The sequence below is a fragment of the Solanum stenotomum genome, chromosome 7 (genome assembly GCF_019186545.1).
Source record: "Solanum stenotomum isolate F172 chromosome 7, ASM1918654v1, whole genome shotgun sequence".
Classification (NCBI taxonomy): domain Eukaryota; kingdom Viridiplantae; phylum Streptophyta; class Magnoliopsida; order Solanales; family Solanaceae; genus Solanum; species Solanum stenotomum.
Window position 1 is genome coordinate 37,901,288 of NC_064288.1, and position 23,037 is coordinate 37,924,324.

The following is a 23,037-nucleotide window of genomic DNA, read 5'->3' on the forward strand; positions in this document are numbered from 1 at the left end:
TTCGTGACCTATGTTTGTGTTTTATTCTAGAATTTCCTATTGTTTTTACCTTTCTTACTCAGTCGACTTATGATCCCTACTGGGTACCTGTCCACTGGTACTCATACTACACTCTGCATCTATTTTTGTGATGCAGGACCGAGCACCAGTCATCAGCACCGCCATTCGAGCCAGTAGCAGCCACCATCCGGAGGCGAGGGTGAGCACATCGTCCTAATCATTGTCGTCTCCTTCTGTACATATATTTTGTGGCTCGTCTTTTGTACTTGAGACATGTTCTTTGTAGTTGTGTATATTTTTTTATATTGGTCCACTTTTGGGACTTGTACTCTTAGTATGGCTTTGTTCTTGTGACTTCCACGTTCTGGGAGGGATTCAATTCTTATGTATGTATTCTTTTGGCTTGTCTTATTCCTTTTTGTTGTTATTGTTTCTGCCACTTGGTTTCTTCCCTTTTACCCACTACTAGCTGTTATGGGTTTCGGGTTGGCTTACCTACTGGTGGGATATAGTAGGTTCTATCACGGCTCGAGGAATCGGGTCGTGAAAAGTTGGTATCAGATCCCCAGATTCACCGGTCTCACTTGTACAGAGCTAACGTCTAATAGACTTTTGTGGATCAGTGCGGAGACATCCGTGACTTATCTTCGAGAGGCTACAGGATATCATTATGAAGATTCATTTTTGTATAATTTTCGTGCATCGTATGTTTAAATTGGTTTCATCGAATCTCATTTGTTTCACTCTTATTCTTATGTCTCTTTTTATTACGTTCCTTGATTAAGTATGTGCCTTGAGCCCTTAGCAGTCCCGTTACGCGTTTCGACCCCGGTAGGTGATTCTTTAGTAATGGATCAGATCTTTAGATCTTGTTTGGTGACTATTCAAGAGTGAGACTCTCGGGCTGATCTTATTTTACTTGATATGAGTGATTTCGACACCATCCTAGGCATAGATTAGTTAGTCCCTCATCATGCGGTGTTGGACTGTTATGCCACGACAGTTACCTTAGCCATACCTGACATACCTCCGGTGTTATGACAGGGGCCTTTTAGTCGCACACCGGTTGGGATTATCTCTTATGTTCGAGCCCGGAGGTTAGTAGTTGGGGGGTTGCTTAGCCTATTTTTCTTATGTACGTGATGTATCTAGTGAGGCCCCCTCTGTTGGCTTAGTTTTGGTGGTTTGTGAGTTTCCAGACGTATTCCCTACTGACTTGTCTGGCCTACCCCCGGAGAGAGATATTGACTTTTCTATAGACTTGGAGCTGGGCACTAAGCCTATTTCTATCCTACCCTATCGGATGGCCCCAACAGAGCTTAAGGAGGTTAGTATTCAGCTTCAGGGTCTCCTTGATCAGGGATTCATTCGGCCTAGTGTATCTCTTTGGGGTTCCCCCATTCTATTTGTTAAGAAGAAGGATGGGTCTATGAGGATGTGCATCGAATACAGGTAGCTAAACAAGGTGACAGTGAAGAACTGATACCCCCTGCCTCGCATTGACGACTTGTTTGATTAGCTCTAGGGTGCTGTTGTATTTTCTAAGATTGACTTGAGGTCCGGGTACCATCAATTGAGGATTAGGGCAGCGGATATCCCTAGTACCGAATTTAGAACTCGTTATGGCGATTATGAGTTCATAGTGATGTCCTTTGAGCTGACTAATGCCCCTGCTGCCTTCATGGATTTGATGACCCGTTTATTCAGTCCCTATCTAGACTCTTTCGTTATAGTTTTCATCGATGATATTCGTGTATACTCGCAGAGCGGAGAAGAGCATGCCCAACATCTGAGGATTGTGCTCCAGACTTTGAGAGACCAATGACTTTATGCCAAGTTCTCTAAGTGTGAGTTTTGGTTGGAGTCTGTGACATTTCTGGGGCACGCAGTGTCCAAGGATGGTATTATGGTGGATCCGACGAATATTGAGGCTATTCGTGGTTGGGATAGGGTCACTTCTGTGACTGATGTTAGGAGCTTCGTTGGACTGGTTGGATTCTCCACTATTGCTGCACCTTTGACTCAATTGACTCACCAGGGTGTTCCTTTTGTGTGGTCTGAGGACTGTGAGTTGAGCTTTCAGAGGCTCAAGGAGTTTCTTACTACTACTCTTATCCTCACTCTTCCAGTTGAAGGTAAGGGCTTTACCGTATATTGTGATGCTTCCGGTGTTGGTCTAGGGTGTGTTTTGATGTAGAGGGGCTGTTTTATTGATTATGCCTCCCGACAGTTGAGAGTACACGAGCACAACTACCCCACTCATGATCTAGAGTTGGCGGCAATAGTATTCGCGCTTAAGTTTTGGAGGTACTACCTATATGGGGTTCACTATGAGATTTACACCAACCACTGCAGCCTACAGTACATTATGAGTCAGAGAGATCTTAATTCTAGGCAACGACGCTGAATTGAGCTTATGGCAGACTAATGTAGTAGGGGAAGCCTTGAGCCGGAAGGCAGGGAGTATGGGTAGCTTGGCTTACTTGTCTACCGTGGAGTGGCCCCTGGTTTTAGACATTCAGTCTCTAGCTAACAGGATGATCAGATTAGATATTTCAGACTTCTGGTGAGTATTGGCCTTTATCGGGGATCAGTCTTCAATATTTGATCATATCCATGCCACATAGTACAAGGATGAGTCATTGGCAGCCCTCATAGACCGGGTGTTACAGGGCGATGGTGGCCAGGCTACAATAGGCTCAGATAAGGTTCTCTAATTTGACGGTTGTTTGTATGTTCCTAGAGTTTGGGGATTGATTCAGTTGATTCTTCACGAGTCCCATGATTCCAGATACGGGCACAGAAGACGAGACTTGAGGCAGTATTACTGGTAGGACGGCATGAGGAGAGATATTGTTGAGTATGTGTCACATTGCCTTAGTTGCCAGCAGGAGAAGGCCGAGCATCAGAGGCCTGGTGGGGAGCGTATCACCATGGACTTCGTGATGGGATTGCCTCGGACTCCCAGGGAATTGATAGTATTTGGGTCATCCCTGATCGATTGACCAAGTCCGGTCACTTTCTCCTAGTTTTATCTACATTCAGTGCAGAGCGGTTGGCCCGTGTTTATATTTGGGAGATAGTCCATCTTCATGGTGTGCCGGTGTCCATCATATCAGATCGAGGGTCTAAATTTACATCCAATTTCTGGAGAGCGTTTCAGAGAGAGTTGGGACCAGGGTTGATCTCAACACTGCTTTCCACCCACAGACCGTTGGCTAGTGGGGGCGCACTGTTCAGGTCCTAGAGGACATGTTGCGGGACTGCGTGTTGGAGTTTGGGGGTCAGTGGGATCAGGTTTTTCCCTTGGCGGAGTTTGCGTACAACAACAACTACCACTCAAGCATTCAGATGGCCCCATTTGAGGCCGTATATGGTAGGCATTGTCGCACTCCAGTTGGTTGGTTTGAGTCCTTGGAGCCCAGGCTGTAAAGTACAGATTTACTCTAAGAGGCTTTGGTGAGAGTTCGGGTGATCCATGATAGGCTGAGGACAACTCAGAGAAGGCACCAGAGTTATGCTGACCGCATGCGTCGTCCTATGTGTTTTGGTGTTGGTGACCAGGTATTCTTGCGAGTGTCTGATTTCACGTATCAGGACACTTCTTCCAATACTAAGTGCCAACGATCGTTAATCAATAATATAACCCAACTAAGTGAGTTGGGGTCGAATCCCACAGGGAGTGGTACGTGCTTAAGATTCAAGAGCCAAGTACAAATATGTTCAAGTCAATCATAGGTAAAAACATTTATGAATAAAATCACGGTTTCAAATTAAGGGTGACACAGGTGTCAAATATGGGGAGTTTTGATTCTAATTATCAACTACAACAGTGACAAATAACATGAATAAACAAGTAAAGAGACGTGATCTTGGGATGTGATTGGATTATGAGTTAAGGTAGACAAATGGGTAATTGCAACTGATAGTAAATAGTTGTAAATCAGTGAATAAGCTAGACTTTAGTGGGGATAAACTCTCTCTAATAGTTTACCTCGAATCAAATTGGTTTCTCTCAAACACCAATGAGCAGCAATTAAGAACAACCTTCGCTTTAGTCCATTCACTCTCTCGAGCTGAATGTGTGGAAAAGAGTTTAGGATTCACTCTCTCGAGCTGAACCCATGACAACCCAATGCCCACAGACCATCAAATTAGTAGTCTTGGTTTTAAAACCTCTCTCTCGAGCAAGCCAAAAACACGAAGTTAGAATTGCATTTGCAACTACAACCCTTTAAGTTAAACCACAATTACTGATCGAAATCACTTTTAAACAACATTTAAACTATCAATTAACAATACCCAGCAGCTAAATCAACCCATAATTACATAATCACACCTCAGGAATTGGGGTTTTAGCTAGACATCATAAAAAGATAGAAATTGTTACCAAATTGTGTTTCCATCAACTGGGTACAATTAATTTTGTCTTTGCAAAGGTCAAGGTTGAAGAATTTCAAAGACCCACATCCAATTTCTCACAAATGGAAATCTTCAAATCTTCAAAGCTAAGGAAAATATTGTCTCCAAACTTAGAGTTCTAAAACTGATTCTATAGAGAGAAACTATATTATGGAAAACTAGACAGTTACTAAACTCAGAATTTAAAAATGTATTTATAGTCTCCAAAACTGTGTTGCGAAGGACCATTCAACGCAATAAGTCGGTATCACTGATCCATTCGGCGATCCGCCCTTTGGTCAATTCCATCACCTTTTTGCTTTGGCCTTCAACATTTTCAAGTTCTGTAACTTTAGGCGATCTAGCACTGCATCGCGGAACCGTTCAGTGACTCGCCGACTACTCCTTTCTATTGCCAACTTGATTTTCTCCTTCATGGCTTGACACGCTGGAACTTTAGGCAAGATCATGGCCACTTGGCGGCTAGTCCAATGGGTTAGGTGATCATCAGGCCTTGTTTTCTTCGTTCTTTCAGCTGCCTTGTTCCTTTTTGCTCATTAGTGTCCATGCTTTGTTCCTCAATACAAATACCTGAAAATCAAGGATTTACATAAGTTATTGGCACAAAATATTCATTTGAGGACACTAGATATATTAAAATAAAGACCTAAATGAGTCCAATCGTGGACTCATCAACACCCCCAACTTAAAATTTTGCTTGTCCTCAAGTAAAACTCATGTTCAGCAGTTCAAAAAGGATGTCTCAAACAGTGCTACAGAAGACTCAATCATGAATGCATACAAAAAGACTCAACTTACTCATGCAATGATCAATTGTTCACTAAAAGATTCAAGTTGTGACTCACTATTATCAAAGAATCTCAAGCTCACAATACTTGCTTCAAATGCAAGTTCAAGCTCAACAAAGGTACTCAAATTCCTTCACGCAAAGAATGATTCCATATTCACACACAATGGTTCAACAACTTCAAGCTCTGAAATCAAATGCAACACTCACACTCACAAAAATGAACACAAGATCAATAATTGCTTCAGCTCACTCAAGATCAAAAAGGTCTTTTCAAGGCTTGTAACGGGGTTGAGTGCAAAGGTACAGTCATTTAGGCTCAATGGTTGTAATCCTCATGAAATGTGGTGTGAACAACACTTTATTTCCATCATTTTCATTTGTGCTCACAAGTCACTCCATTATTCACTTCCCATGGATTGTTGGAAACCCCATTTCTTTTTGTATTTTCACAACTTTATTCCACAATTTTTCATTCTTTATCTTTTTCATTTTGTTCTTCTTCTTTTTTTTTATATGGAGGGATTCCATTTTTCTCAAACCATGGGTCAAAGGGGACTTTCTTGCATTTTTTGATTCACCTTCTCTTTTTACCACACCCCCAACTTAGGCTTTTGGCCTAAGTTAGCTATTCACACAAACCACAAATCATGAGGATTATGGGTAATGGATCAAGAAAGGTTACAGCTTGCATCAAGTTTCTTCCAAGAAAATGATAAGGCTCAAAGGGTGTTCAAACAAAGATCACACACTCACAAGGTTTGCCACAAAAGAGGTATAGTGTCAAATTGTTTTACACTCTTCAAAGTTGCCTAAGATCATATCATGATATTGCATCACTTAGTCAACCGGACCAACGGGGAAAATTCTAGGCGTCATCATGCATGGTTCAGGTAAGCTCATCACACAAGGCATTGACACCAACGACAAACAAGACTCCACAATTTCGCTAGTGTGCAATGTTCATCACAAGAGACTCAATTCAATACTTGGCTAGTCACAACGAGATGCAAAGAGTTAACATGTTGCCTATGCAACTTCATTTTACCTCATCATAGTCGCACATTCATTCTTGTTCGATTATGAGCACTAATCAAGTCATCAGTATTGATCAAGACCGATATTCAAATTTGCAAGAGAACAACCACATTCAAACACAAAAAAGAGGTGGCATAAATATTTTTTTCAGAACAGTCCAAAAATCATTTACAATTAAAAACAAGGAGCCACAAGCTCAATCATCCACAAAATGCAGTATTAACACAATTTATAGTTCAAAAGCTCAAATGTATACACAGAACAATCATCACAAAAGGTCATAAAAGGTGGGCCTCACCCCACCACAAATGAAAACCATTTGTCCTCAAATGCAAGCAAAAATATCCAAAAGTCAGAAAGTAAGACAGAGAGGGATGTAAAGAGGGATCTAGTCTAAACAGTAGTTCCATCTGTCTGGGCATCAGTGCCCGGTGTAGTCCTCGGAACATGGGCATCAGTGTCCGGATTCACCTCAGAAGTACCAGCTACTCTACTAGGAGCTGCCATAGATGTCTCTGTCAGCGATGTTTGGATCACCGACTGCACAATCATCTCCTCCAGATCTGGAAAATATCCATATATGCTTTCCTCCTTATCTCAATCAGGTCCTCATCGATCTCTGCCTCCGACTAATCAACTACCGTATCATCGCTATGTACATCTCTAGTGGTAGCCGGAGGAATTTCTGAAGTCTTAGGAGCGTCCACGTCATCAGCAGCCTCTAATAGTGAAGTGAAGACAGTAGACTTGAGATAGTCTACGTCCTTCCACAAATCTGCTACTTCGGCTTTAAAAGTTGTAACCTTGGAGGTCTCTCCATGTCTACTCTCACAAGCCTCAACTCTCGTGGTGAGAGTATCAATTGAAGTCTGGAGGGGGGTAGTGCTACAATGATGGCACACTCGATCATCCATGAGATGTATCTTTCAAGTCTAGTCGACCTCACGTCAGCTGAATGGGCCAGGTGCCCCATCTTCAAGAGCATAGCCTGAGTGATCCTGGTGGGTTGGGCAGCGGTAGAGGCAGTTGGGGACTGTGAAGAAGAAGAAGGGGAAGATGTACCTAAAGGCCCGGAGGCTAGATTAGGGAAATATGCCTCTACAGATATCGATCAATATCCACCTTCAGGGATGTATCCACCGAAGCTGCCCTCCTCTTATCAGCCTTTTCTCGAGTGTACTCGACCTCAATGCGCTGGATGTCAGTGGAGGAAGATCGGGTAACATCAATATCTCTCATATCATCCTGAGGCACTAACAGCACGCCGACATAACTCCGTCATCAAGACTGGGAAAGGAAGTGGGGTCTGCCTCTGCTTGGCCCTCATGTCCATCTCTTGCTCAATAATAAGCCCCAAATTGATCCTCTTCCTAGATATAATCAACCCAAGGTAGGCCGCCTTAGGATGATGGAGAACAGACTCATTCTGGGAAGGCATAATAGAGTTGTTGATGAATCCATACCAATAACGTGCAGCTCACTCAACTCCATCTTCTCCATCTGAACTCTTAGCTCTATCCACCTCGGGGTGGTGTCTGATATGAGTGGCGCCAACCAGCCCTTAAGCTCATCCAATGAAGATGTGGCAGTAGTCAGGTTGAGGTAGTCAAAGTCATAGCCCCTGTCAAGTACGGTGTTGATGTACTCGTTATTGCATCCAACTTCCTTACCCCGGACCACAACCGACTTAACCGGTCTGAAATCCTTGGCCTTCTTCTTTCTCTTTGGAACCAAGTCATCATACGCTATATAGAACTCCTAGACCCATGAAGGAATATACGGGCCTCCAGGCCTGGTGAACTGCTCAAAGCAGTGAAAATGGAGGGTGTCCCTCACATCGAAGTACTTTCCCTCAAGGCCCTGTGTAGATAACAACTTCTCCTCGAGAATAGTTCACAATCCATCACCTTTCAACTAGTTGAGAAGCTTGGGAGGAGGGACAACTGGTGGTACAGGAGCCATAGGAGGTGCTGAAGCTAGTACTAAACCTGCTGGGGTGGAAGCTGAGGGGACTTTAGCTGAGTCAGGGTAAGATCTAGAACGGAGCTTATCCCACCGGGACTGTAAAGGTTGGTCATCCTCAGGCTCAGATAAAGTAGCCCAGGAGTCAACATTCACTCTCTGAATTGCGAGCCTCTTGCCTCTGCTCTGACCTCTAGTTAGAGGCTCTTGTCTTCCCTTTTTGGGAGGATTTGATCCCCCTTCATTGATTGTGATCCCCATGCTCTTTTTTGGGGTGTCATGTCGATGTTTGTCCTTGTCATGTCTGCAAAACATTAGGAAAAGTGTCAGAAACAATTCAAACAAAAACACAGAAAAACAGTTGCAGACAGACTCGTCGAATATGTTGGCAAGTCACTGAATCTCTTTGGTGAGCTCGATTGGTCTCGCCGAAGGGATTGGCTCAAAAATCTCAGAAAATTTTGGTATGTTGGTGATGGGAAGACCTCTCGACGAATCAACGACAGCATTCGGTGAATCGTCGACAACATTCAGTGAGTATAAACTAGCCCGCCAAAAGTTACAGTGCAAATAAGGGAAAGGGGTGCAGACAAAGGGTGATCAAGAAGGTCACTCGGAGGGTCACCGAGTGCTTTCAGCAACCTCAGGCTTCTCGCCTAAAGGTACATAACAAAACTACTCATTTAGTATGAAAATAAAGGTGAGATGGGGAACTTCGGTGAACCTTCGAGTGGTTCGGCGAGCTCGACCCAGCTCGTCAAATGACCCAACGTGCACTTTATCAAATTAAGCTCAGACCCAATACACCCATTACCCCGGGATACTCAGACTTCTCCTAGTTTTGCCAAATTTGGCCATTTGACGGCTTTTGCCCTGAAGAGTGATGTCAACCGCTCCATCATTAGGAAGAATACGTAATTGGCACAAATACGAGCTACTTAGACTTCACCCGACTAGACCTAACAACATGCAAGCACAACCCCACAAATGTTTACCAATTTTAAGGCACAAAATCATGGGAATTCAACCACATAAATAGTACGGGCAAGATTTTCGAATTAACATAGGCATGTACAAAAACAATTAAGATCAGAGAGTCCCAGCACACATTACTAAGATAATATCATTGCAAATAAGTACAAAATTTCTAAAAATAAACTCGGGGTTCAGAAAACCAACCTTAGATGTCGAATAATCAAGACTGAAATGCTAGGGGGCACACTAATCCACTCCGACACACAATCAACAACTCAAATGCAAGAAATATAGATAATACTATGCAAGTGTGAGTTTGGGAAGATTAAAAGTGAGGGAAAGTGAAAAGTTTGAAAGTTTAAACCTTTGGCCTTTAAAAACCGTTCATTTCTCGCCCATTCGGTGACATTAATTTTTCTCGCCGACCCACTGGGCGACACGCCGGTGGGAACTTACCTCACCGAGTCTTACATGACCTCCAGTTAATGTGGGGGTCAAATGACGGACTAGATCGCGATCGCCTACCTAGTCGGTGATTTGCCAAGTTACTCATGTGCTTGCCGAGTTTTACAGACTCTACTTTGAAACTGTTTTGAAACCAACGACGGTCTATGTCGGGCTCGCCGACCTCTTCGACAATTCATCGACTAGGATTTTAGATTGCCAATCTCTCTTTCTAACACTTTCGACACTTCAACCTGCACAATCAACACACCATTATTTCTAAAACAAAAATAAAACGATAAACACTTGGGTTGCTCCCAAGAAGCGCCTTAGTTAATGTCGTGGCACGATGCAAGTCCCACTTAAGTTCCATTAGTAGGGTTTGCTTCATTTTCATAAGGCAACCCCTCTTCTGGCTCTGGGAAGAGGTGAGACAGCACTTGGTCTATTTGGGACCCTAGTAGCTCAATAAGCATGGCATGAGAGGTTGTCATTTGGTTCAGCATCAAGACATTTTCTCGTAACTCCTCCAACACTCTGTCGTGTTTTTTGACTTTGTGTAGAATGAGTAAGAGGACCTCTTCAATTTGCCCACTCTCTTGTTTCTTCATCTTTCGACACTCGTGAGGGGGAATGTATATGTCCTTCATCTTGCACACTACTTCCAGTTCCTTGACCTTTTTGGCCAAGATATCCAGCTGACCTAACAATATGGCCAAGTGTGGGTCTTTGTTTGTCTCCTTGTTGGTCTTGGCCACATAATCAAGGAGTTGGGTTGTGATGAGTCCACAAATTGGACTCATTTAGGGCTATATTTTAATAGAAATTGTGTCCTCAAATGCTTATTTTATCTCAATATCTGATGAAAACACTTAAGTTTCAGGTATTTGAAGTTCAAAGGAAATCATGGACACTACGTCACAAAAAGGAACGAAAGGGCTTAAAAGAATGAAGAAATAAAGGCTTGAGGATCATCGAATTCACTTGGCGAGTCGCTGAAGGGTCTTACTTCGCCTTTTGTTCCACTGTGTTGAACCCTGAAGGAAAGGATCAAGTCAGCGGAAAAAGGGAGCAGTCGGCGCATCGCCGAACATTTTCGCAAAACAGTACCATGTCGCCCAATGACCCAGAGCACGACGATACTGAAGGTTGGTGCAAGGCGGCGATGAAATACACCAAAAGGTGAATCACCTAGTTGATCGACGATTTCGATTAACGACGCCGAATGATCCACTGCAACATAAATCTGTGAAATCTATAAATACTAGTTAGAGTTGTAGTTTTAAGAGTCGAACAATTATTATAATTTTCATATAGAATAGTACTTTTTGATATTTTTTCTCTTAGTTTGAGAGGGTTTTGAAAACGCAAAGAAGAAGAGGGTTTCATCTCCAAGAATTTGGACTTGGGTCTCTTGGATTCTTCATTCTTGGCCTGTAACAAGATTTAAATCTTCATACCCATTTTAATACAAGCTCATTTAGGTATAAATTTCTATCTCTTGATGTGTGGCTAAAAACCCCAATTCTTGGGGTGTGATTTTGCGAATATGGTTTAAGATAATTCTTGGGTCTTGCTTGCTGATAGTCTATTCGTAGTCAAAAGTGATTTCGTTTAGTGGCTGTGGATGAATTTAATGAATTTGTAGTTGCAAATACAATCTTATTTTTGTGTTTTCGGCTTGCTCGATAGAGAGGTCGTAAAACTAAGACCACTAGATTGATGGCCAGTGTGAGTGGGTCGACATGAGGTTCAGCTCGAGAGAGTGAACCCTAGTCCCATGTCCACACACTAAGCTCGAGAGAGTGAGTGGGTTAAGGCGTAGGTTGGTCTTCATGCGGTAAGTGGGTGTCCTAGAGGAACGCATTTGAAGCGTGGTAAGTTGCTCGAGAGAGAGAGTTTATCCCCCTTAAAGTCCAGCCTAGTCACAATTATTCTGTGAATCTTCTATTAAAAGCATTTACCCACTAATCTAGCTTAACCTGTATTCCCATCACATCCCAAGGATCCCCTCTCATTACTTAGAAAACCTTGTTTATTTTGTTGTTTTTACTTACTTGTGACAAAACTCCATTGTTAATTGACACTCTTATGTCCCCCTTTAATTTACAATATTTTTAATCATTAATGTCTTTAGCTACGACTAGTTAGAACTAAATTTTATTTTTTTATTAATTCTCAAAACCACTCCCTTGGGAACGATCCCAACCCTTGGTTGGGTTATTATACTATTGCACGATCGTAGACACTTGCATCGGAAGTTGTGTCCTTGATTACGCAAACATCAAAATGGCGCCGCTGCCGAGGAGTGGTTTTATTTGGGAAATCTTAGTTACGTAAAAAAAAATTATTCTTCTTAGTTTTAGCTTTCCTGATCTAAATTGTAGTTTTGTTTTGCTTGTTTGGAATATCAAAGCAGGGTAATAAGAATGGATGATCATTATGGGTACCACACGGACCATCCCCTCCTGAAACTATTGAACCTGTCACGACTCGATTTATCAAGTCATGATGGCACCTACTATAACCCGCCAGCAGGTAAGCCAACCCGTAACCCGGAACAACAAGTAATGGGTCTGAGGGTAGAAATTAAACAAGAGTAGGCAAATAACAATATAAACAGGCGGACACAAACCAAAAACATATATACAAATAAAGATCCCTCCCAGAACCTGGAAGTCACTAGTACAGAGCTACTACAAAATGAGTACAAGTCCTAAAACCGGACAACAGAGACTGGACTGTCTCGAAAGGAAAAAGACAAGTCTATATATACAGATGGAGACTGAAATAGTACAAAACGCCGTGTGCTCACCCCCGTCTCCGGATAAGTCTACTCCAAGGTAGATCAACGCTGGCCACTAGTACTCGGACCTGCATCACAAAATAGATGCAGAGCGTAGCATGAGTACCAAAACAACAGGTACCCAGTAGGCATCATCGGCCGACTGAGCAAGATAAGCAAAAGTAAACTGAAATGCAAATAAAGGGTCACATCAAGTGCAAAGAGTAGTAAATGGGGGGTATGTACACGAGCGTACAGGCAACAAAGACAAGCAATCTAACTAACTCCGCCGGGCTCCCATAAACCCGACGGGTACGCTCGTGCACAATAAAAGAAACCACCTGCACGGACCCCCATAAGCCCGGCAGATGGACTGACAGTTGAAGTAAAATAATGGAGCTAGAAGGTCTATCACAATATTACCAATTTCCGGACTTGTAACTGAACCATTCCCAATCATATTCCAAGATCTCATTACGTCCCGGACTTTAACCGGAATCTCTCCAACCTCCAAAACCTCAACCTGCAGATGAGAGTAATCAAGACTAAACTGAAGCTTTAGTGAGGAATTGGGAATACACCACGTGCAAGCTGGACCACGGACTCGAACCGGGTACTATAGCTAATGAGTCAACCTATATGGGCTGGACCACGGACTCGAACCGGGTGCTGTAGCCAAAGGTCGGGCACGGGTGGGCTGGACCACGGACTCGAACCGGGTGCTGTAGCCAAAATCAGATCACAGGTAAGCTGGACCACGGACTCGAACCGGGTACTGTAGCTAAGCCTGGACATAAATGAGCTGGACCACGGACTCTAACCGGGTACTGTAGCTGAAATCAGATCACAGGTAAGCTGGACCACGGACTCGAACCGGGTACTGTAGCTAAGCCTGGACATAAATGAGCTGGACCACGGACTCTAACCGGGTACTGTAGCTGAAACCAGATCACAGGTAAGCTGGACCACGGACTCGAACCGGGTACTGTAGCTAAGCCTGGACATAAATGAGCTGGACCACGGACTCTAACCGGGTACTGTAGCTGAAACCAGATCACAGGTAAGCTGGACCACGGACTCGAACCGGGTACTGTAGCTAAGCCTGGACATAAATGAGCTGGACCACGGACTCTAACCGGGTACTGTAGCTGAAACCAGATCACAGGTAAGCTGGACCACGGACTCGAACCGGGTACTGTAGCTAAGCCTGGACATAAATGAGCTGGACCACGGACTCTAACCGGGTACTGTAGCTGAAACCAGATCACAGGTAAGCTGGACCACGGACTCGAACCGGGTACTGTAGCTAAGCCTGGACATAAATGAGCTGGACCACGGACTCTAACCGGGTACTGTAGCTGAAACCAGATCACAGGTAAGCTGGACCACGGACTCGAACCGGGTACTGTAGCTAAGCCTGGACATAAATGAGCTGGACCACGGACTCTAACCGGGTACTGTAGCTGAAACCAGATCACAGGTAAGCTGGACCACGGACTCGAACCGGGTACTGTAGCTAAACCTGGAATAAGTAAGCTGGACCACGGACTCTAACCGGGTACTGTAGCTAAGAATCAATATCCAACCATCCGTCGCGGGAAATATCACCAAACCGATTACCATAAATAATCCTTTTAGTCCGACCCTCATATACCCCAAATCGCCGAGGAAGTATCCAATAATGAGTAAGCTAGACCACGGACTTTAACCGGGTATTTGTAGCCGATATAAAAGCAGGGCATTATGGATACAAGGTCATAAGCTGAGTTACCGACTATCAGACTCAAGTCTGCTATATCAGTCTACAAGGAGCTAACCGTCCGAAACGACGTCGGAAAAAGTTCTACTGCCCAACGACATCCGAAATCTCGCAAGTCTATGGCAACACTAGTCTAAGCCTAGACTAAGGCCAAACATACTTCAAATCAATATTATCATATACACCACCAGATATGGCTATTCAATAATATCAAGAGACATGCTGTCATAATCCAACACTTTCCCGAAATAAGGTCTAAGGCAGGAATTATAGAAATTTAGCATGCTCGACACCCGAACCCCTCCATACTCAAGCAAATCAATAAACAATTGCCTAAACATGCTCAATCTCACGAGAGAAAACCATAGCCTACCTGAAAGCCGATCACGCGTGCTCCAACTCACGGTACCGGATCTTTTCCTCTCCGAACGGTCTCCAAATGCTTCCCCACTAACAAAAGGTTAATCACCTCGTCATTACGAATATATTGACACTAAAATTATATTTTTCGGAGACGGACCCAAAATCGGGTCTAAAACGGGATTGTGGGGCCCACACTTAGAATCTCAAAATCGAATCCGTGGAAACGTCCCAACTACCTTACTAAACTAATATCCCAAAATTTTAGCACAAACAGATGCCTACAACACCGCAAATCAGCCACAATAATTAAAAAGGGCAGCCCCTTGATCACCAATTTTCGGAAAAACGAGACCCTTTCAACCCAAACAGATTATACCACGACGATCCTTGCGAAAAACTCTACAAGTTAGCCCCAAGAATGACTTAAAACGGACTTACGATGATCAAGATCTCACATTTCAAAATTCAATAACAAAACCATCCGGAAATCACACTGGCAGTGGCTAAAATTGATTTCTTACCTCAAACGAAGCCTCCCCTCGCGTTTCCGAGATCACCGCTAGATTCCCCTCGAAATTCTCTTGAAGTTTGCCTTTTGAATCACTTAATTTGGACTCAAAATGAAGGATTAATCTCAAGTTGAAGTTGAACAAAAAAATTGGACGAATTTCGTTCTTAAAATCTGGAAATTTCCAGATATCACTCCTCTGCCACGTGTCGTCACGTGGCTCTGCCACGTCACCGCCGCGTCAAAATTTTACAACCCTTCAAACTTAAATTTCGATGTTTCGGACTCGTTCGGAGTCGGAAAAATACAAACCTTATATGGAATCTGATTGGAAACGATATTTCGGACTCAACGGTGAAGGCGGAATTTCCATTTGGAGCTCGCTTCGACGAAAAGTGGGTCCCACACCCAGTATCATTTGAACCAGATTCCACAATTGCTATCTAAAGTCTCGAGAAGTGAACAAAGGGTCGTTCTAGACCAAAATCGATCTTCCGAAGCTAACCTAGCTGCCAGAATTTTCATCTGAGCACGTCTTCCAAGAAGGTTGACCAAAGTCAACTTTTCAAGTTATAAAAATCTCCAAAACAGGGAAACGGGCCTAAAACCCAAACGAACGACCAGGCGACCGAACAGTCAGTGCCAGCAAGTCATAAATGACTTGGGGTCGCTACAGGAATGCTCTATACGAGGGAAAGAATTCTTTAATTTAAAAAAATGACCTGGAGGGTCATTACAGAACCTTAGGGACAACCTCCTGACGTTCAAACAAGTAGGGAGTGAGATAGTTCAAGAAATGTGGCTGAAGTTTCAATCAGTGCTACAACCCTGGCCATCTCATGGAATGTCTGACAAGACGTTGTTGGAGTGCTTCTATTGGGGTCTTGGACTCGAAAATAGGAGCATAGCCGATCAACGTTTTGAGAGTGGTATGGTCCACCAGCCCTACGAAGTTGTCGCAACACTGGTTGATGGTATGGTTGAAACCAACAAGGTGGCCCAAAAGAAACACGAGTGGGACGCACTAGTGGCTCAAGTAGACGTTATGTCCAAATGAGTCATGAGGTTGGAAGCACGAGCCATGAAAAAGGAAAAAACTTCTTCCTTCAAGAATGTAGACTCGGGAAGAAGCATGAGGATGTGTAAACGGACGATGCTCTTTCACTCATTCAACAAAAACATGAAGAACAAAACAAGAAGTTGAATGAGATGAAGGACAACATTGAAATGTTGAATGAAACGTCTGCCTCAAACTCCATGACTATTTAGTTGCAGGATGCTCATATCACCCATTTGATGACATGTCGCTATCCACCGTTTGCCGAGGACTCACCTAACTACACCATGGCTGACTCTGAGGATGAAGAATAGTTGTTGACTTGTGTCATGCCACGACGTTAACTAAGGTGTTGTTTGGGAGGCAACCTAAAACCATTTATTGCTTTCTTTTTGCTTTGATAAAATAATGGTGTGTTGATTCTGCAGATGGAAGTGTGGAAAGTGAATAAAAAGTGCAGATTGGCGAGCAACAAGTCCAATTAGTGAATCGCCGAATGGTTCAGACCCCGAAAAAAGTTGGTTAGCCACTATTCTATTGTCGGGGTCCAGACCCCTGTAGAAGCATTCCAGAAGCATCTTATCTGAAATTCCATAAGTTGGGTAAAACTGCAAGAGGATCTCAAACCTTAGCCACAACTCATAAATAGACTCCCCCTCTAATTGTTTGAAATTTAGGATGTTATCCCTAAAAATCATCAATCTCAAAGGAGGGTGGTCCATTGGGTCACTGTTTCTATTAGATATGCTCCAATTTTTTTCTCAAGACAGCAACACAAAAACCGAAACTAAAAATAAGGTAAGTTCAATATAATTAACAAGAACAAAATTCAACTTAACTAAAAAATCTTAAACAACACCACTCCCCGGCAGCGGCGCCATTTTGATTTCACATATCAGGACACTTCTTCCAACACTAAGTGCCAACGATCGTTAGTTAGTAATATAATCCAACTAAGTGAGTTGGGATCGAATTCCATGGGGAGTGGTACAAGCTTAAGATTCAAGAGCCAAGTACAAATATGTTCAAATCAATCGTAGGTAAAAACATTTACGAATAAAAGCATGGTTTCAAATTAAGGGTGACACAAGTGTCTAATATCGGAGGTTTTGATTCTAATTATCAACTACAACAGCGACAAATAACACGAATAAAAAAGTAAAGAGACAGGCTCTTGGAATGTGATTGGATTATGATCTAAGGTAGACAAATGGGTAATTGCAATTGATAGTAAATAGCTATAAATCAGTATATAAGCTAGACTTTAGTGGGGATAAAATTTCTCTCGAATAGTTTGCCCCGAATCAAATTGGCTTCTCTCGAACACCAATGAGCAGCAATTAAGAACAACCTTCGCTTTAGTCTATTCACTCTTTCTAGCTGAATGTGTGGAAAAGGGTTTAGGATTCACTCTCTCGAGCTGAACCTATGAAAACCCAATACCCACAAACCATCAAATCAGTAGTCTTGGTTTTCCATCAACTCTGTACGATTAATTTTGTCTTTACAAAGGTCAAGGTTGAAGAATTTCAAAGACCCACTTCCAATTTCTCACAAATGGAAATATTCAAATCTTCAAAGCTAAGGAAAATATTGTCTCCAAACTGATTCTATAGAGAGAAACTAGATAGATACTAAACAAAAAATTTAAAAATGTATTTATATTCTCCAAAAATGTGTTGCGAAGGACCATTCGGCGCAATAAGTCAGGATAGCCGATCCACTCGGTGATCCGCCCTTTGGTCTATTCCATCGCCTTTTTGTTTTGGCCTTCAACATCTTCAATTTAATTTTGGGCGATCTAGCACTGCATTGCGGAACCGTTCGGTGACTCGCCGACTGCTCTTTTCTATTGCCGACTTGATTTTCTCCTTCATGTCTTGGCACGCTGCAACTTTAGGCAAGATCATAGTCACTTGGCAACTCGCCCAATGGGTTAGGCAATCATCAGGCCTTCTTTTCTTCGTTCTTTCAGCTGCCTTGTTTCTTTTTACTCATTAGTGTCCATACTTTGTTCCTCAATATAAAAATCTAAAAATCAAGGATTTACATCAGTTATTAGCACAAAATATGCATTTGAGGACACTAAATCTATTAAAATAAAGCCCTAAATAAGTCCAAATCGTGGACTCATCAGTGTCTCCCTTGAAGGGCGTGATAAGGTTTGGCAGGTGGGGCAAGCTTAGCCCCAAATATATTGGGCCTTTTGAGATCCTGAGGAGGGTTGGTGATGTTGCCTATGTGTTAGCCCTACCTCATTTATTTTCAGCTATACACCTGGTTTTTCATGTATCGATGTTACACCGGTATATTCCAGATGAGTCTCATGTGCTACAGTACGATTGAGTTGAGTTGGATGACATGTTGACCTTTGTTGAAGAGCCGGTAGCCATATTAGCTAGAGATATTTGTCAGCTCTGTTCCCAGTCCATTCTTGTATTTAAGGTCTGGTGGTGACACCGTCCAGTCGAGGAGGCTACCTGGGAGACCGAGAAAGAGACGCGGGAGCAGTTCCCCAGCTTATTTGAGCCCTCAGGTATATCCTTATCCTTACTTTCGCGGACGAACGTTCTCTTAGTAATGGATGTCATAATGACCCTCCAGGTCATTTATGTGTACCCGCCTTCTTTTCATCGGTTAGAGCTTTCCTATAGCGACCCCAAGTCATTTATGACTTGCTGGCACTGACAGTTCGGTCGCCTGGTCGTTTGTTTGGATTTTGTGCAAGTTTCCGTGTTTTAGAGGACTTGAAGATTGAAAAGTGACTTTTAGTCAGTTTATCAGGAAAACGGCCTCAAAACGAAATTCTAACAGTTCCATCAGCTCCGAAATGACCAAATTAGATTGGGGGTGTGGTTGACTCAAGTCCCGAGGCTTTTAGTGTGAGTTTAAACCATTTTTAGTGTTTTAGCCTTGAAAATTGGCCAGCGGTTGACTTTTGTCAATATTCTTTGAAAATGTGTCCAGATGAAAATTCTGACAGCGCAGTTACCCCGAAATGTCGAGTTTGGTCTTAAATAACCTTTTGTTCGACTCCCGAGGTTTCCAAACTCATTTCGATCCCCTCGGTGGATTTTGGTTTAAAATGGCCTTTGGGAGTGGGACCCACTTTTTTATCGAGATGACCTCTTATGGAAATTTTGACTATGTTATTGAGCCCAAAATGTCGAATTTAGTAGGGTAGCAGATCTATTTTATTTTTATTAGGTTTTGAACGAATCCCGAGCACCCCATCGGCGATTTTAAAGTTGGCATAAAAAAACTAGCTTTTCAGCTGATATATATAGCTGGTCTAGGCCATTTCAGCCTCATTTCTCGACCTCAAACCTTCATAACTCTTTCATTTCAAGTCCGATTTTAGTGATTCAAAGGTCCATATTGTGGTGTTTTTTCACAAGGAACGTGTTGGTAAGCTTAGAATCTTATTTAAGGTCTCCATTTCGTGAAATACCTGCTGCCACGACCCTTTTTGTGAGCTTGATTTTGGGAATTTTTGAGACTTGATTTCTCATCCATTTTAGGTCCGATTTCGGTGATTCTTGGTGCTATCTTGAGTGATTTTTCAAGGAGAACCCGTTGGCATGGTTGGAATTCGTATTTGAAGTTTCGTTGGAGGTAAGAATTATGTTTTAACTGCTGCCATAGATCATTTTCGAGCTCAATTTTTGGGAACTTTTGGAAGATGATTTCTTGGCCATTTTAGGTCTGAATTTGGTGATTCAAGAGCCTAGATTATGGGGTTTTTCGTGAGGATCGTCATGGTGTGGTTGGCTTTAGTAGTTGGGCTCTCGTTTCTTGTAATTTCTTGTAAATAGCAACTGCGTAATTTTGGATTTTTCATTGCATGTTCATGTTGGGACTTCTCCGAGCCCCGAATTGTGTTCCAATTTGGAAAACAAGTTTGGGGAGCTATTTAGAACCTATTTTTGGAGTTAATTTAGGAATTTCCAGTGTGGGTCCCACTTTCCCCTTTTTTGACCTCGAAATTGGTCTACCTCCATTTCTTGCGAAATTAGTATCTAAACGACTGTAACAATGTTGTGATTCTGTTTTTGATAGTGTGGCAGTGATTCGAGTCCGTTCAAAAAAAAAGCTCTGACGGAGTAGTTTGGAGCACGCGTGTTCGGCCTAAGGTAGGCTACGACTTCCCTTTTCTTTTAGATTGAGTCTGAATGTGTGATCATATGTGGATTTGCATGAATATTGGGGTGGGGATCTATATTAGCATGCTATGTTCGATAAAATTCATATTTAGGCTGTCTCTGGGTTCAACGGGTGTTTCAATTGTTATATTTGTTCATCATTGCTTCCTTGTTTGGCATGGTTTTAACATATGAGTTATATTGGAGCATGGTTGGCCTTAGTCTATACTTAGACTAGTGATGCCTTAGACTCACGATTGTTTAGAGTCGATAGATAATATTATTTTCGCCCCAATGTGACTTTGAGCGGCGTTGGTCCTGGTAGACTGATATAGCAAACTTGGGTCTGATAGAGATGAGCCTTAGCTAGGCAGTGACCTAGTTGTGGGGCCTTAACATCCATAATTCATGTATGATCATAAGTCTCTACACTTTCGGCCGCCCTTCGGGCCGGTTTGGTGATACATACGGCTTTAGTTCGGTTCTCTTGTCACCGTGAAATAGTTAGAGGATATAGAAGATGGTTATGAAGAGTTTCCCATGACTTATAGATGCGGGAATCCTTGGATGGCTTATTTGGAAGCTTTACACTGTCGTGGTAACTTAACAGGAGGTTTCACCCGTGGTTCAAGGTTCGGGCTCTGTTCTTCCTGTTGTTGCTTATTTACCCTCCTATACTAGAGTCGACAAACTGAGTCTGCCCCCTTCCCCCCCCCCCCAATTGGGTTATATCACTTCATCTACGGGTAGTCAACATCCGCGGTTTGAGGTCCAGGATCTATGCTATCTCTTGTAGAGTTAGGCTCTATCGGCGTATCTACTATAGACAGACTCACTCACGGTTCGAGGTCCAGGCTCTGTGTTTCCTTTCTTTCATAGCTCAGGAATACTGACATTTTTGTAATGCTTAGGGTTTACAAATCTCCTCTAGTCTTGGTTTAGCTTTATGTGTACATGTCGAGCTTATGGGGGTCCATTCGGGTTTTTACTTCAATTTGCGCATGAGCGTACCTTCTGAGCTTGTGGGGGCAGTTAGAGTAGTCACCTTAGTTTGTTTGCCTTGCACTTGTGTGCATACCTTTACTTTTCTTGTTCATGACCTCTGTCTGTGTTTTATTCTAGCATTTTCTATTGCTTTTACCTTTCTTACTCAGTCGGCTTATGATGCGTACTGGGTACCTTTCCACTAGTACTCATAGTACACTCTGCATCTATTTTCGTGATGCAGGACCGAGCACCAATCATTAGTGCTACCTTTCGAGCCAATAGCAGCCAACATCTCGACGCGAGGGTGAGCACAACATCCTGATCATTGTCATCTCCTTCTGTACATATATTTTGTGGCTCTTCTTTTGTACTTGAGACAGGTCCTTTGCAGTTGCGTATATTTTTGTATGTTGGTCCACTTTTGGGACTTGTACTCTTAGTATGGCTCTGTACTTGTGACTTCCAGGTTGTGGGAGGGATTCAGTTCTTATGTATGTATTCTTTTGGCTTGCCTTATTCCTTTCTGTTGTTATTCATTCTGCCACTTGGTTTCTGCCCTTTTACCCACTACTAGTTGTTCTGAGTTTCGGGTTGGCTTACTTACTGGTGGGATATAGTAGGTGCCATCACGGGTCGAGGAAACGGGTCGTGACATAATTCTTTTATTCCGTACGTGGAATCAATTGGTGTAAACCAAAATAATAAGCGAGAGCAACATTTTGAACTTTTGCTTTTAGGAAAAATAGTTTATTTAAATGAAATAAATTATTAATTATATGAAATGAATTTTTTAACACGAATATAAAGTATTAATTAAAACCAAAGAAAGTTGCTAAACCTGTAAGTAGAGATATAACACCAAACAAATGTGTGAAACAGATGTTAATGGGAGACTTGCGTTGTGTGAATGTGTTTATTTTGGGTTGTAAAAATGAGAAATTAATATATAATGAAATATATATTTAGATAATAGTGGTATTTAAGTCAGGTTATTTGTACCTCGACTAATTTACGGGATATATGTTACGTCATACCAATAGCAAGTACTAGATAACTCTATTCACAAGTCTAAAAGATGGGGGGAAATAACAGATCTCATGATTTTTAATCCACTTTATTTGATCACTAGGTCACACCCTTGAATATTTTATTAATATATATCTTTTGATAATTGTGGTGACCAAGTCAATTTTATGTGTATCTTAACTAATTTCACGGAATATATGTTACCTTATACTAGTAATAAGTACTAGATAACTCTATTCACAAGGCTAGAAGATGGGGAAAAATCATACTGTGATTTTCAACCACTTTGCTAATAACTAGGTCACACCCTTAATATTATATAATAAAATATTATAACTCAATAAAAATAAAATAACGTGTATGCTTTAAGTGGGAGAAAGTTACTAATGATAATTGAAATATCTTATTAAGTAATTTGTGTCATTAATAATTTTACTATATGTACTAATATATTTAGTCATGGCTATAACTCATAGAGAGTATAAGTGTATAATATCTTCATAATATAAATGGTGTAAGTGTTTGTATTTTAGAATACAAGAGATGTATTCAGAAATTAGATTATATTATAGGAATATTTAATTTAATAAACCTTTAATCTCATGGGATACCTTTAATCAACGGAAAAGGGCCAAAAATACCCTTCTACTATTCGAAAAGGTTTAAAAATACCCCTCATCCACCTATTGGGCTAAAAATACCCCTCAGTCAACCTTTTTGGTTTATTATTACCCTTTAAACTAACATCTTATATTTTTAAATTATTTTTATTATTAATTATT

The 23,037-nt window shown here is 42.0% G+C and overlaps 1 long non-coding RNA gene across 1 annotated transcript; it reads left to right on the forward strand.

Annotated features, from left to right (window-relative positions):
- The first annotated feature begins 216 nt into the window (after positions 1-216).
- Positions 217-21,747, forward strand: LOC125871946 (uncharacterized). The gene is made up of 2 exons (XR_007447069.1): positions 217-275; positions 21,610-21,747. It is a non-coding gene; the product is annotated as an uncharacterized LOC125871946 (long non-coding RNA).
- The last annotated feature ends 1,290 nt before the right edge of the window (positions 21,748-23,037 follow it).